The sequence below is a fragment of the Pseudopodoces humilis genome, chromosome 19, assembly GCF_049639895.1.
Source record: "Pseudopodoces humilis isolate 2021_Gansu_Grassland_sample_001 chromosome 19, ASM4963989v1, whole genome shotgun sequence".
Taxonomy (NCBI): Eukaryota; Metazoa; Chordata; class Aves; order Passeriformes; family Paridae; genus Pseudopodoces; species Pseudopodoces humilis.
This window is the reverse complement of record NC_142218.1, coordinates 13,473,755-13,489,842: the sequence shown is the minus strand read 5'-3', so window position 1 is coordinate 13,489,842 and position 16,088 is coordinate 13,473,755.

Sequence of the window (16,088 nt, the reverse complement as noted above, 5' to 3'; positions counted from 1 at the left end):
TTAATTCTGGAATGAAAATGGGTATTTGCTGGAGTTAGAACTGGGAATGCATTACCATTAAGAAATATGGAGATAACCACTTGGAAATTTATATTTGTTATTTGAACGTAAAAAATGTTGCTCAGATTTTAAATGGCCTCTTTTTATTTGCTACTCTTATTGCAAAAATAAAAGACTTATCATCTCCAAATCTATTTAGCCTGTAGTGACATTATTTACTGGGCTGCTTCTCTGGATACTTTGGGGGGAAAAGTATTTTTAATGCAGATTAGGGTTTTTTTCTTTTTTTTTGTAAAATATTGCACTTGGATGGCATTTTCATAATGGAGATTGTTGTGTCCAACCTCCAACGCCAAGGGCTTTATTGAGCTTGCCCTCAAAGGAAGGGATTAAACAAATAAAACCCTGATCTCCCCCGAATATGCCAGCCTCGATGGTTTTAATGCCAGACCTCTCCCATTTTGGAGGTTTGTCGTGGTTCCTTTGCTGCTTTTAAGACGTTTTAACTTCCATAAAACCAAAAAATGATAAGAGACTCACCAAAACTGTCCTCACTTGAAACTCCTGCTTTAGGATTCCGAAAGACAATCACAGTTCTTTCCTAAGAACAGCAATAATAAAGTAGCTTAAAGAGGGGGTGATATAAACTTGATATAAACTAAATGCAGAGAGGAAGAAGCCTTTGCAGGAAGAATAAAGAGCCCCATCTTTACCTGTGCAGTGATCTAGATCCAGCATGAAAAGAATAAATTAGAAAAGTCTCTGTTTCTTTGCCTCAGTGCTGTAGGAGAGCAAATCCCTGCTCAGCCAAGCAGAGAGGAGTCGGTGACGAGGACACTGCGTGATCTATTCCAGGCTTGCCACCATTATTGCCACTAAAGGCTGAGAAATTCAGCTAAATAATGCTTAAGCATATCTGCTTCTTGCATTAAGGAGACAGACTAAAGAGTTAATAATGCCTCTGATCAGCTTTTAATAGCCTCTAGATGCTTTCACACAATAAATAGATCTGTTGTGAAAATACTCGGGAACGCAGTGAAATACCACATGCATTGTGCCCTTTAAAATGCTTTAAATAGCACAATTATAGATTTAAAGATCGTAATTGATTTAAATTGGTGGTGGAATGTAAAATTTTATATGATGCATGAAACCTCTTAAGGCTTTAAAACTGTAATTATCTTTGTCACTCTCATCTTGCACCCCAAAGCTTTTCTTTTCATGATTTAGATGTTCTAGGAAATAAATGGAACGTTCCTATGGATTGCCGAGGGAAAAGCCCCCCGGGGCTGCAGCTTTGGGAAGAGGGGACAGTGGCAGGGTTTGGCTGAGCCCTGAACTGCCCCAAGGCTGGAGCTGAGCAGTAAATGCTGGGTGGGTTTGCCCTGTGCTGGTGATGCTCACGCTGCTTTGAGCGCCTACAAAGCAGGTTAAAACCTCAGCAGATCCTCCCTGCCCACAGCACCCACCTCGGCTGCTTGTCCCCATCACACGAGGTGCTGTGGGCATCTAAATACAGGAATTTCCAGATAAACTAATTCATTACTAATTGTTTCTCCGTTGGCAAAGGCTACAGGGCAGGTTCCAAGCCCCTCTCCCGTTTCTCCATGAAAAACCACGCCATGGAAATCTCTCACGTCACACTGACAAACCAGATCTCGTCTCTTGTCCCTGCTCCCCGTGGCAGCTCTGGCCCAGCTGGGGGCACTTGAGTTTGGGTACCCTGATTCCCACACAAATCTGCCTCTCCTCTTTGCAAGCATCCCACAAAATCCAGTTTGGGTAAAGGCAAAACTCCAAATTCCAGCACGGAAGGGAAGGATTGTGTTGGGAGAAGCAGCAATTCCGAGGCACAGGACTGAATGCACAGTGGAGGAAAAACCAAACCTTTGCTGTAGGGTTAACCACTGATCCCCACCACAGCACAATGTTGGAAGCCTCCAGACATTATTTAATACCCAAAAAACCTCCCACAGAAGTAGCCAGAAAGAACAACGTTAACTCAGCAAAGATTATTTCAGTTTATCTGACCCATATTTGGAAATTTAAATCAATTTAATATAGCAAAGCTCCCTTCAGTACACGAACAAGGAAAAGTCTCTCAAATCTGTTTATATTCCTCCAGATGTTGATGCTGATACCAGTGCCCAAACAATGAAGAAAACAATTAAGAATTTCTTTTAACTTCTCCTGCTTTAGAAATCCAGGGAAGAAAAAACCAAAACAAAACACCCCAGTGAATCAATGAACTAAAAATGGATAGAGTCACTAGGAAAAGAGATTGTATTCAAGCTAAGAGGATATTGCCAACAATAGGTAGTTAAAAATGGAATTAACAACTAATAAAAGTGGTGAAGCATATCCTTTTAAAGAGCAATTTGAAAGGCTTTTCATTAAAACAACAACTTTGGCCACAAACCTCTAGGTAAGACAATTAATAGTCATTTTTGGGGTTTGAGGGGGGGCAATCAGCTCTGACTCTATTTATGAGTTCCCATTCCCAATGGGACAGGCTCCAGGGTTTATTTTGGTGACTTGTCTCACAGAAAGTTATGCACCAAAGGAAAGCCTTGATAAATAATCTGAATTTTCCCCCAATCTGACTGAGGAAATGTGGCACATTTAGCACTCATGATGACCTCAGAGAAAGGACAGACACCTTCAGGCCGTGGGGAACCAGCAGCAGAAGGATCAGCAATTGCCATGAGGTGGGAATGATTTGCTGGAGGAAATGCTCTTTGTGGCTTTGAATTTTTCAGGTATTAGAAGAAAACACTGATATTCTTCTTCACAACACAGGGTTGGAACCAGTCAGGTCATGTGGAATATTCTGAAGGTGTATGGAAAATAAAAGGATTGTGTTTTCATGCTCAGAGTGATGCTGGGTGTATTTTAAGAGGAAACAAGCAGTAACTGAGAAAGTGAAGTGATTCTGATCATTTGAGACAAAACCCAAATGAATGCCATTGACATTGACCAGATTGCAAAGAGCATTTATTGATTATTTCCATTTTCTCTCACACTGGGACTCCTGCTGGCTGAGGTTCCAAGGTAAGCTAAAGGTTCTCTCTCTTTGTCTTTCTTTTTTTTTTTTTTCCCTTCATTTTAACAGCACAATTGCAGGGTAAAAAAAAAAAAATAATCCTGTGAAATATTTATTTTACAGGATAAAACCAGAAATACTGAAGATGAGGAGGGTGTGTGGGACAGTGCAAGACAACAGAGAGAGCACAGACCTGCACTCACATGAGCACATGAAACAGCAAAAGCAATCCTGTGCTTAGGGAAGAAGAGGAGCAGGCAAGGGATACAAATTAAAAGATAAAACCATGGCATTTTTCACTGATTATGTTGTTTGCAACTGGAGAAAAGCTTGTGTCAAATTAAAAATAACAGGAATGAAAATGTAAGTTAGCAGAAAATGATGTAAAAGCTTAGGGGAGGCCAATGAGATGGAAAAGGTGTGTTCTGCTGCTGACTGTCTGCTGAATTCGCTCCCCTCATCCTGCAGGAATCCCTGCTCTGTTTCTGAACATCATGGGCTGATTTTTCCCCCTGCAGATAAAGATCATGAGCAAGAAATCTCTTATTCCAAACTGATCGTGGCACTTCAGCTACTCCAGCTTAAGCTGGGCCAGAGACACATAAATATGTGAGATACACTGCAGAAAATGCAGATATTCCAGTGCAGAAATTCTACCCGGGGGCCAAACTTTGTCTCATTTAAAGTGGTGTGGATGTGAATTGGTTTGGGTCAGGGCAGCCAGGTTAACTGTGAGCTTGCATCCTCACTCTGCTGGAACTTGGCCTGGGGGATGATTTCTCCGTTCCCCAGCATTAGTGGAGGCTGAAAGGGAGGGTTTAAAACCAATATTTCAAATATTTTAAAGGCAGATGAACGCAGACTCCATTTTATAGACTGGGAAATGAGGATGGGAAGCAAATTCCAGCCAGTATCTGATCAAGGTGACCAGTTAGGGATTTCAGCCTCCCAGTTTGCAGAGCTGGAGCTGCTTTAGGTGTTCCCAGCACAGGGACTGGGGCTGTGGGGAGTGCAGAGCCTGGGAAAGAGGTGCTGGAAAGTGGTGAAAAGCAAAATCACCAAGGAGCCCAGCCCCAGCAAGGCAAGCACACTTCCTGCCCTCACAAGGTGGGGGAAAAGAAAAGAAATTAATATCATTTTCAGCCTCTTTTGGGTTTGAACATCAGAAAGAGCCTCCTGCAGCAGCTGCTCGCTCTTTACCCCCCACCACACTGTCATCCTGCCCTGAGTGCTGCACATGATTTAGCAGGGCCTACCTGTCTGGATGATGAAAATGAGAAAGCTTTTACCCAGTATGTATATCACAGAAATGTAACCATTCCATCCACGGCCCTGAATGGTTTTTATCCAGCTAAATACAGCCAGGCTGTTAACAGCAATGCTCAGTGCAGGGGTCTGCTCAAAAATCCACCAGCTGGGTAACAAATCATAATCCTGGCAAAGCAAAAAAGCCCCCTGTAAACCATTCTTTTTCTCAGAAGCCTTTGAAGATACCTGTGGGCATTTTCTGGTTGATTTAGAGCTCACCATGAACAAAATCTATGGGGCTGGGGAATAAATGTACTTTGGGGAGTAAAGGAAAGCCCCACTGTTTAGGAGGAGTCTGGAAAATCATCTCTAGAAAATCTGTGGTAAGGAACAGCCCTGCACAAGCTTGGTGAGTGCATAGGTAAAACCTGCAATGTCAAGTTCTTTTTCCTAAATAGCTATAGCTGAAATCTTGGCAGCAAGAAAATGAAGGGGAGTTTCACCATTGCTTTAATCAAAGCCGGGATTAAATTCTTTAATTTCAGGCTGAAAGAACCTGGTAACCCAGCTGACTTCAAAAAAGAAATGTGTTTGTACAAATCATAACTAATTTTAACTAAAGAAGTATTTTAGAGAATGTTTTGAAGGTATTTGCAACGTGCCTCAGCTGCCACTGATGTCTGCAAAGCAGCTGAACTTGGAATTTGCCTTCCAAGTTTTCTACCTTTTTTGTTAATTCTCTCATGAAGTAAAGGAAAACACTATTCAGCCCTTGCAATGACAGAAATTATTGAAGTTCCATGTGATCCAGGCTCTGGAGCTGGAGAAAAAGACTGGATCAAGCATAACAAGCTTTTGAAAAGGTGGAATTTGGGACAACAGAGCAACAAATGTGTTTTAGAAATGCTGCAAAATGTGACAGAGATGCACCTCAGAATTCAGGAGCAGAAAATGCACATTAGCAGCAGGAAACAATTGCAGTGCCAGCCTGGGGGATGGGAAGAGCTGAGACTTTGCAGGGAGGGAGAAGTGGCCTTGTTGCTTCTGTAAGAAAACAGCATTTCAGGCAAAATCCCTGTGCACCAGCTCACCTGTTCCCTGGTGGGATAACATTCCTGGCTTAGGTGAAGGATATAGATGGAGGTTAAATCTGGGAGAAGAAAACAAATGCAGCTGCCAATTCCTCACCACAAGCATTTACACAAAGAGCAAACCAGCCAAGGGCTGTGTTTATAAACACAAATTTTGCCAGTGCTGCTGTTTTGTGGCTGTTAAAAATGCACTGGTGCAACAGGAGGAGCTTAAAATTAGCCTTGAGCAGGGGATCAGTTTGATGTTTTTTAATTAGCACAGAAAATAAGATATTTGTCAGTACCTGGATGACAGGGATGGGATTCCAGAGCAGCTGGGGCTGCCCCTGGATCCCTGGCAGTGCCCAAGGCCAGGCTGGACATTGGGACTGGAGCACCTGGGACAGTGGAGCTGTCCCTGCCAGGGCTGGGGTGGCATTGGGTGATGTTTTAGGGTCTTTTCCCACCCAAACCATTCTGGGATTCCACAATTCCATGGAAAAGGCAGAGTCCCAGGGTTTCTGTGGCCCCATCTGTGCCAGCCCCAGTGTGCAGGGACAGACTGACCCCTCAGACAGCGACACAAGATCTCTCCCACTGCTATTAACAGCCAAACAAGATTTATGCCCTTTTTTTTTTCTCTTTTAGGAGACTCTTTGAGCAGCTTTGAGCACTTGCTTTTCCTCACATGTGGTTTGAGCACGTGAATCAGCGCCTAGTCTGGATTTCTGATTATTTGACACGAGACTTCTGTGATCAAACAACTCCCTAATAACCTCTCCCAGCTTATACAAACCTGGATTATTCCATTCAGTCTATTATTCAACCACTGATCCACAGGCCAAATTTCCTTTTCAAAAGGGCTGGTAAAGGATGGGTTTTCTTGTTCCTTTTACAAATCCAGATGTTGAACAAAGGGAGCAATTCTAAATGTAGGTATTTATTCAGCACATAATGCCCTCTATCTTCTCTTTCTTTACCTGTTTTTCAGTTCACAAAGGGAACAAGAACTCCCCTAGATTGCAGCCCCGTGCCCTTCACAGTGAACATTTCTTACAAAATTGTATTTTAAATATATTTATTGCTTCCTCTGTTAAACTTCTTCAAGGGAGAAACAACTGGCCTAAAAGTTTGTGTCTTGCTCTCTGTACACCAGCAGTGACCCCAGCTCATCTATTACCCTGCCACGAGAGGAATCAGCCTCCAATCCCATTTCTCTGCTGTAATTCTGGGTCTCTTAGGTTGCAAATGGAACAGATTTTTATTTAAACCCCCATCTAAGAGTGTCATTATCCACAAATCTGCTCATAAATGTTTTGGCAACTGACAAAAAAAATTAACTTCAGAAGAGGAAGCCATTAGGATGAAAACATTTCAAATCATGTCATTCATCAGATCTCTGCTCATCCAACAAAACTTGCTTTTGTTACAGGCAATTGTGGTGCTTAATCTCGGTACTTTTCAGCAACACATTTTTCTGATTAAAAAACCATAATCATACTGGCAGTAGTTAGAGATAGAAAAGATCTATTAGCTCACTAAGCCCAGCTCCCTTCCCCAGCAGGACATAATCCCTGGCAGGAAGCCTTTCAGATATTGAGTTGATCCAGAGCTTAGTTTTAGCCAAGGGACTGAATATGGAAATCTGTCCAGAGGTGTCCCAACACTCGGAATTCACAGAACCAAAACGCTTGGGGTTTGGGGTTTTGTGAAATTCCTTTTCCTTCACTTGTCTGTGAACACAGGGCTGGGGCTCAGCAGCTCCAGCTCAGGCAGAGGGAAATGGGGTGGGACAGCTTGGGGTGTCACCAACGTGTCCCAGGGGAGCTCCTGGGGCTGGGCTTGGGGGGATCCCAAACCTGGGGCTGAGCTCAGGGGGATCCCAAACCTGGACTGAGCTCCTGGGGATCCCAAACCTGGACTGAGCTCAGGGGGATCCCAAACCTGGACAGAGCTCAGGGGGATCCCAAACCTGGACTGAGCTCAGGGGGATCCCAAACCTGGACAGAGCTCACGGGGATCCCAAACCTGGACAGAGCTCAGGGGGATCCCAAACCTGGGGCTGAGCTCAGGGGGATCCCAAACCTGGACTGAGCTCAGGGGGATCCCAAACCTGGGGCTGAGCTCAGGGGGATCCCAAACCTGGGGCTGAGCTCCTGGGGATCCCAAACCTGGACAGAGCTCACGGGGATCCCAAACCTGGGATCCAACCCCAGCCCCACCTCCCTGGCCAGGGAAGAGGCTGCTGGAAGCTTTGGGGTATCAGGAGGGGTGGGGACACACAGGGGACAGCAAATGGGAAGGAAAAGGCTCATGGGGAAGGCTGGGCTTGGTCTCAGAGTTCTTTTCCATCCCCAGTGATTCTGGGATAAATTCACCCTCAGTCCTCGTCCCTCTCCTTGGTATTTTAAAAGTTTGATCTCCAGAGGATTCCTTTTCCCAGCCCTGCCCTGCTCCTTGAAAAAACCCCCTCATTAATGGAATTAATCACCCAGGGGTGGTTTACTCCCCTGTGGCCCCTGTCCCTGCTGCAGACACAGGATCTGTCCCCTCTGCACAAGGGGGGACAATAAACACCCTGCTGATCCCAAAATATCACAGCAGCTCAGCTGAGCCACAGCGGAGGGTGGAGATGAAATCTCCTTCTAATTACAGTTAGAAGTGAAAAATTAAAGTAGGAGAAATAAAGAAAACCCCCTTCACTTGGGACCCTGATAACCAAAGAAATTTATAAGGAGGCTGCTCCTCTGGTCCCCTCTGTCTCCATCAATCCATCAGCACTGAAAGGCTGCTCCTGACCTCCTCTCACCCTCTTTCATTTAGGCATCTCCATGGGGATGTGCTCCTTTAGACATCTCCAGGAGCTTCCTTTGCACCTCAGCATCCTTGGAGAATGCTTCCTGTCCAAGGAATTCCCAATTAAGGAATTGGGAAGGCCCTCATGGATGTGTCATTGTTACATTTCTCAGACAGATCTGTGGGAATCATCCAGAACATTCCAGTTCATCACTGTACAGACACTGAAATCCTGCTCACAGGTAAGAATCTTTTCTTAAAAAGAGCACAAACCCCAAGAAAATGGAAAAAAAATCAAGTGAAAAAAAATAAAATTGATATTTTAAAGAGGATTATGGCAAAATAACACCAATTTCTGCCCAGTGAAAGGCAGCTGGGTTCATTTTAACAGATCCACTGCAAATAAAAAACTGGAACCTGACTCTTCCTCTCTGCCACCTTCATCTGATTTCCAAGATTTCCTCCTCCAGCTGTTTTTGGGATGGAAACAGAAGAGAAAGAATTTAACCTAGAGGAGCCTCCTCACAGGGCATCACTGAATTCAACAATGCTCCAGAAAGTGGAGCATTTACCCCTGAATATTGATTTACAGCTTAGAGGATACAACCTGATTTCTCACCCTCCAAAATCTACAGAAAGTCTCCCATTGACTTCAGAGTGTGTTGGTTCAGCTCTCAAATATCACAGGAAAAATTCAAAGTTCTTTCATGAGCCCAAATGAATTAAGTCAGCCAAAAACAAAGTTTAAAATTTGGTGCTGTGAAATTCATTACATTTAAAAAATGATACAGCAAATAGTTTTCTTTTAGGTTCTAAAACCTGTTTTAAAGTACTGCATAATTCAATAATAGAACTATTAGAAAAAAAAGGTGACATGAAATTAAAATACCCACCTAGCTCTATGCTTTTAATTTGGAAAACTGCAATCAGAAATGGAAAGATGGAAATTTAACAGCTATGTTGAAGATGATCAGAAGAATTCTTTCCATAAAGGTTAACAACAGATAATTGCTTTCTCAGGAAATCACTAAAATGTCATGATTTTTCTGCTTTGTTTTCAGGGAAGTTTTATGATGCTCCCTTCTTGCCACTTGGCAATGAAACAAATGAGGTTAGATGGCAAAGATTATGAAAGAAATTAGCAATAATGAGTCCAGTAACTAAAAACATTAGTAGAGAAAATTGAGTTGACCTTACTTTTATAATTATTCATTTTCTTAATTGTTTTTTTCTGGAATAATTGGACTGAAATTAAATAATACGAGGTACAAGGCTCACGTGTGATGGGGTGCTTGGCATAGATTAATGACCTGGCCAAGCCCACAGAGCTGGGCCCACTCTGAGGTCACCTCTGGGAAATTCCTGCAGCTCCAGATGCTGGGCCAGAGCTCCCCTCTCTCCTCAGCCTCCCCTGCAGGACAGACCCACCCCTGGAAAATCGAGTGTTGGAGGTGTGCAGTGCCAAGCAGGGGATGGGGAAGGGCATTTCAGGGACAGTGCCTGTGCTGGCCCTCCAGTTCTGCCCAAAATTTCGCTTTTTGGTCAATTCCCTGCAGCCCTGTCCGCGGAGCAGAGTGGAAATTTGTCACCGTGTCCGAGCTGCTCCCTGGGGAGCTCCTGGGGTAAAAGGGGGGAATTTGATCCTCTGCCAGGGGTAAATAATCCCCCAGCCCCTGCAGCCGTTTGCAGGACCCTGACCCTGTTACCAAGTGAAACTCTGGGTCAGATAAAACCTGAGCACTTCTCAGAGCCGGGGCTCCAGCCCTCACTGTTCACCCAGCAGAGCAGCTCTGATGTGTGCTGAGCTCTGTGATCCACAGTCCCCTTCCTCCTGAGCATTTCCTCCAGAGCTGCTCTCCTGCCAGGAGAATCACACCAGCCCAGCCCCGGGGAGCACAAAGGCTCGGATCACCCAAATGCTGAAAGCCCAGCTCGAGGCAAGAGAAGCTCTCTCCCTTCTCCCCTCCGTTCTGCACCTTCCTCAGCACTGTGCAGATGGGGAATAGTAAGAAATCAGGGTCTCCAAACTCAGACATCATCATCCTTATTCTTATTCTTATTCTTATTCTTATTCTTATTCTTATTCTTATTCTTATTCTTATTCTTATTCTTATTTTCTTATTCTTATTCTTATTCCTATTCTTATTCTTATATTCTTATTCTTATTCTTAATCTTATTCTTCTCAGATTCTTATTCTTATTCTTATATTCTTATTCTTATTCTTATTTTCTTATTCTTATTCTCATTTTTTTTAATTCTTATTCTCTTATTCTTATTCTTATTCTGCCTGCCATGGACAAACTGCACAGCTGAGAGCACACAGAGGGACAAACTGTCCTTCTGCACACTCAGGTTATTGCCTTTGTCAACATGGATTTTTTTTCTTAAAAGCAAAACTTTTAAGATATATAAATATAAATATTATAAATATATTTTTATAAATATAAATATATATATATGCAATATAAAAACAATGCCTGGTTTGCACTGATATAATTCATAGTATAACTTATATAAAATAATGAAGCCAGATGCCAGACAAGACACCAGCATCCCCACACTCTCAAATAAAAGAAAGACTAAAAAACCCACTGAAACTCATTGTTAAAAAATAAGTTTTCCTTTCCTAAATAAGGCCTTAACTGTAGAATTGTCTCCCTCTCTCTCCATGTTTGCAATTCCAAGGGCAGTGCTCCATCTCTCTGTGGTTATTCCCTGCCATGCATTTATAATTACACAGAAATTTAACAACTATAAACCAGCTTATTTAAGCAAGGTATTACACGCTGCCTGCTGATAACAAACCAATAAAGTCTCAATCAAATGTGTCATTAAAGCTGCATTTGTCCACTCCTATTAATTATAATTAAAAAAAAAAAAAAGGGAAAAAAACCCCTACATTTGAGCCATGTTTCCTGTGAGTTCATCAAATCCTGGTTTGTAACATGGGTGAGTTTTACTCCATTTAAAATGATTTCCAAGGCACAAGCAGCAAGTTAAGGGCTGCAAGGAACTCCAATGATTTCTCAAGGTTTCTCAGGAGCCAGCTTTCAAAATGCACGTGAGGCGTGTTTTCCTTTCGGAATTGCTCATGGAAAAAGTCACATCCAACGAGGGCACGTTTCTCCAGGGAAGCCAGGCTTCCTCACCTCGGGGAATCATTGATTCCCACCTCCCCAGAAGGGCAGGTCCTGCTCCCTGCCCAAATTCAACCCCAGCCAGGCCAGACTGCAGCACTGCCCCCGTTCAGGAGCTCCCATCCCGGCAGAACTGGGTGTTACTGGGTGTTACTGGGTGTTACTGGGTGTTACTGGGTGTTACTGGGTGTTACTGGGTGTTACTGGGTGTTACTGGTGTGGGGGACTGAGCTCGGGCTCCCCTCATCCTCTCTGGAGGTTTCTGGCCAGGCTGAAGCAGTTCCCACAACCTGCAGTGAAGCTTCAGATTTTAATTAACATTTTTTGTCCGTTTACCTTCACTCAACACGTGGTTCCTAATTTCCTCTGCTCCCTTCCTAAATCTCAGGTTTTGTCCCTTGCTGGCTGACTTCACTTTCTACTGCTCCCACCAGCAGCTCCACCTTCTTTTCTACCCAGTTTTGTTCTTTAAAACACAAATCCAGGTCTCATAAATCCACTCTCTCTGCTTCTTCTTGATCTCTCCTGAATTTCCTTTCCCTTCACCATTTCCCATCCCCACTCCTGAGCACGTTGGTCATTCCTTTTACCATCATTCTTTAAAGTTCTGTCTTTCTGCTCATAATTGGAGTGGTTTCCTCCTCCCCCCAGCATTAAGTTGACAACTTTTAGCAGTCAGTGTATCAGAAAATCGCTGTTGTCGGGGGGCTGAGGGGAGGAGAACAGAATCACTGTTTTTATCCTTGGTGAGCCAGGACTGCCCTGTGAGCTTTATTCCATGGGAGCACAATTAACCCTTAATTCACCAGCCTTGAGAAAGGACATATCTTCATTTTCCAAGGCAAGGAAAACGCTCCACTCAGTGCCCAGGAGAGATTTACAGCCCCGGAATGCTGCGGACTCAACAATCAGAGACTGCTGACTGCAGAGAACAATGAACTTGTTAGTTAACAGAATTAACAGTGCGTTGTTTAAGTATAATGACAGCAATAAAACAGGAGATGTGAAGTTGATACAGTCACAACTGAATCATAATGGATGAGATATTTACAGCAAAGCTGTTAAAACATTGAATAAAATATGGGAAGAGCAAAAGCAGATGTGATTTTATTCTTCAGAGCTGAAGCTTGTAAAGTATGAGATAGCATGAGTAATAATCACAGGTTCTGGTTCACAATGCATTAATAAATATTGATATGGTGCCAGTGCTGAAACTTTCCAGATACCAAAATAAAGTGAGAAAGCATGCTCCTGCATTATGGATTGCTAAGTTTAAATTGTGAGGCACACATGGCAGTGCATCCATTCTGTTCTCCCGCCCCATCTCTCACACACCTCTTTATTCAGGGCCAGAAGGAATGGTGTGCCAGCTCCAGGTGCCAGTGCCATGGTGCTGAAGGGCTCTGGGGCCACCTGAGAGCTGGGATCTCCACCCAGCTCACATCCAGGGCTCCCAGGGCTCCCTTCAGGGCACCATTCCAGGGAAGAGGCTGAGGGGCTGCCCTGGGAGGAACATTCCGGCTCATCCTAAAGCCTCTCCCGTGCAGGATTCCCCGTAGCTACTGCTGACATGCTCCTCTTCCTCACAGGGATGGCATTTGGGATGGGGATGGCTTTGAGCTGGAACAATGATCCCTGCCCAGACTCTGGGATTTCTGGCTGCAGTTGTGGTGTAAAACCAACACAAAGCTAAACGAGAAATAAAAAACCGACGGTAAATCTGACTCAGCTCCCCTCCCGCCTGCTCAGACACATCTTGACATGCCAGCTGAGGCATCTGCAGGCATGAAACCCTTCACAAGCCTGCACAGCCCTTTCGGGGTGGTTTTCCTGCAAATCCATTAAATCAGCCCGAATGACTCCTCCTGCATGACTGAGGGACTGGCACCAACCAACACAAGCTTCTTCCCTCTGCTCCCAAAAATCTGCTTGCTCACCTTCCCCCTCCGTGCTGGGGAACCTGGGCGTGCTGCAGCACATCCCCATCCCAGGGCATTCACCTCTGCTCTGCTTCCCTCCCAGCCACACACGGGGAAATCTGCAATTTCTCCACTCTCTGATTAGTGGATGGCAAGCATCCACTGCTGTGTGTGCCATCATCTGTATGAAATCACACAATTATGTATTATTTGATTAATTTTCCAGAAATTTCCAGCCTAAACTCCTGGGAAAGAGGAGGTATATATATATGTATATATATATATCTCCATCCATTCTTTCCCAGAATGGATAAAATTTCCCTGTGACTTACTACTATATCCTATTTTTCATTAATCACCAATTTAAATCTCAAAAGAAAGAAACCATAACATCAAACCTCACTTCCCTGAATTAAAATCTCTCTCAGAGGATGTCATTTTCTAATTTCAACCATGGAGCAGATTTATGCTGAAAGGACTTTATTGTGGCTGGTGAGATGTAGGGAATGTTCTGGTGATAATTCCAGAGCCCTGGCAGGGCAGACTGTGGAATTCAAAAAGTCCCTTTCACCAGGCCTTGGAAAAATTACCTTCAGAGTGGAAATCTTGTCCAAGGCTGGGATCTCACAGCTGGATTTCCCTTCCCCACACCAGCTGCAACCCATGGCTTTATAAATTCATCCTCAGAGCCTTTGGGACCAGCAACAGTTGAGGTTATTTTAGAACAGATCCCAAGATTTTCAGAAAGGATAATTCTTTACTTCTTAGAGAGCACAGGATGACTGGGCACCTGCTCCAATGAAGGTCTGTGGTTCCTTCAAGCACAAGTTATAATAATAATAATAGTATTTTCCCAATCAGATGATAACTTAGAATCCCAGAATCATCAAGGCTGGATGGGAATTCCAAAACCATCAGGTCCAACCCCGGCCTGATACTGCCACAGCCATTAAACCAAACATTTCTGAAAAATATTTATGGATGTGGCCTTAAAAAAAGCACCCAGCTGATGGGACAGCAGCAAACCAAAACAAACCCAACCAAACCAACCCAACCAACCCAACCCACCAAACCAAAACAAACCAAACCAACCAAACCAACAAACCCAACCCAACCCAACCAAACCAAACCAAACCAAACCAACCAACCCAACCCAACCAAACCAAACCAAACCAAACCAACCAAACCAAACCAAACTAAACCAACCAAACCAACCAACCCAACCAAACCAACAAACCCAACCAAACCAACAAACCCAACCCAACCCAACCAAACCAACCAACCCAACCCACCAAACCAAAACAAACCAAACCAAACTAAACCAACCAAACCAACCCAAACTAAACAAACCAAACCAAACAAACCAAACCAAACTAAACCAACCAAACCAAACTAAAGAAACCAAACAAACCAAACCAAACTAAACCAACCAAACCAAACCAAACAAACCAAACCAAACTAAACCAACCAAACCAAACCAAACAAACCAAACCAAACCAAACCAAACCAAACCAAACCAACCAAACCAAACCAAACCAAACCAAACCAAACCAACTGTCTCTGATGTAAACTGGCTGCAGCCTCCTGGCTCCTCTGCAGGGACCTGAGGGGTGCCAGGATGGAGCCCTGGGAGTTTCGGTCCCACCCTGGAGATTCTGCATGGCAAAGGGAAATGAGACCGAATGCTCAGGGCTTCTTCCATGGTTCCTGCACTCAAAATTCCTTCCACTCTCATCTGGCACAGAACTCCAAGCCAGAGAACCCAAGGGTGCCTGCTGGGGCACTCATGCTTGTGTGAGAGGAGATTTTGAAAGCAAAATGCTGGAACCTGCCCTGAAAACACCCCAAAGGATCACCCAAATCCTTTCGGAGGCTCTGTACATCTTTAATGTTATTATCCACCAGTCTGACCCACATCCCTTTGGAATCAATGCTGTTATTGATATTAAACTGCAGCAGCTGATTTAGGTTCCTGTGACATATGGGCTGCTGTCCACCAGGTACTGAACTGCAACCACTAAACTCATTTCACTCGGATCTCAACTCCAAATGGGGTATTAGGGATAAACGGTCAGTGCTTTAATGGTCATTTCACACTTCATCATCAGCTCATCCATTCTCTGCACGTGCCACTTAAGTCTTCCATTCCCTTCCCTCAAATATATCAGAGCAAAAAGGAATGTGACAAAACAAATGTTGAAAAAAGCAACCTTTGCTTGTTGTTGGTGGGTGTGTTTCCCCTCTAACTAAATGGCGAATTGTCCCATTATCCTAATTTCCTGCAAAATCTGGATCTGCAGGACCTTCAGTGCAGCAAAGCAAAGCACTGCCACAGTCAGCTTGTGTGTGGAGTGCTTCTGTTTTACATACTGACACGCATTTTAACATGGAAAAGGTCAGAGATGGAAACAGCACAGCTTGTTGCTGTGACAGCAGACATTTAACAGAAAGACTTCTGGACACACTACAGTTTAAAATAATTTAGTAAAATAATTGCCATGATTGATTTTTTAGGTCCCCGGGTTCATACCACACACTTTTGTGTGACAACTCCCTTCAGTGCTGTTTTTTCTTTCTTCTATTTTTTTCCCCTCTCTCCAGCAATGACAAGAAATGCATTTCAAATAAGTTCTGGGATGTTGTCAAAGTTTGCTCAGTGCTCCACCTCCATCATTTGCTGCAGGAGCAGTGTGCAGAGCTGCTGCCTGCCCTCTGTCCAGGAATCACCTGCAAAAGTCATATTTTGATTGCTGCCCTGCCACTGCAGCCCAGCTTGGCAGGAAGGATTGGCTGCAAACACAGACATTGCCAAAGCAATGGCCTGCACAGTGCATCTGCCCTGGAAATAATCAGTAATTTAGTGCAGATAAAAGC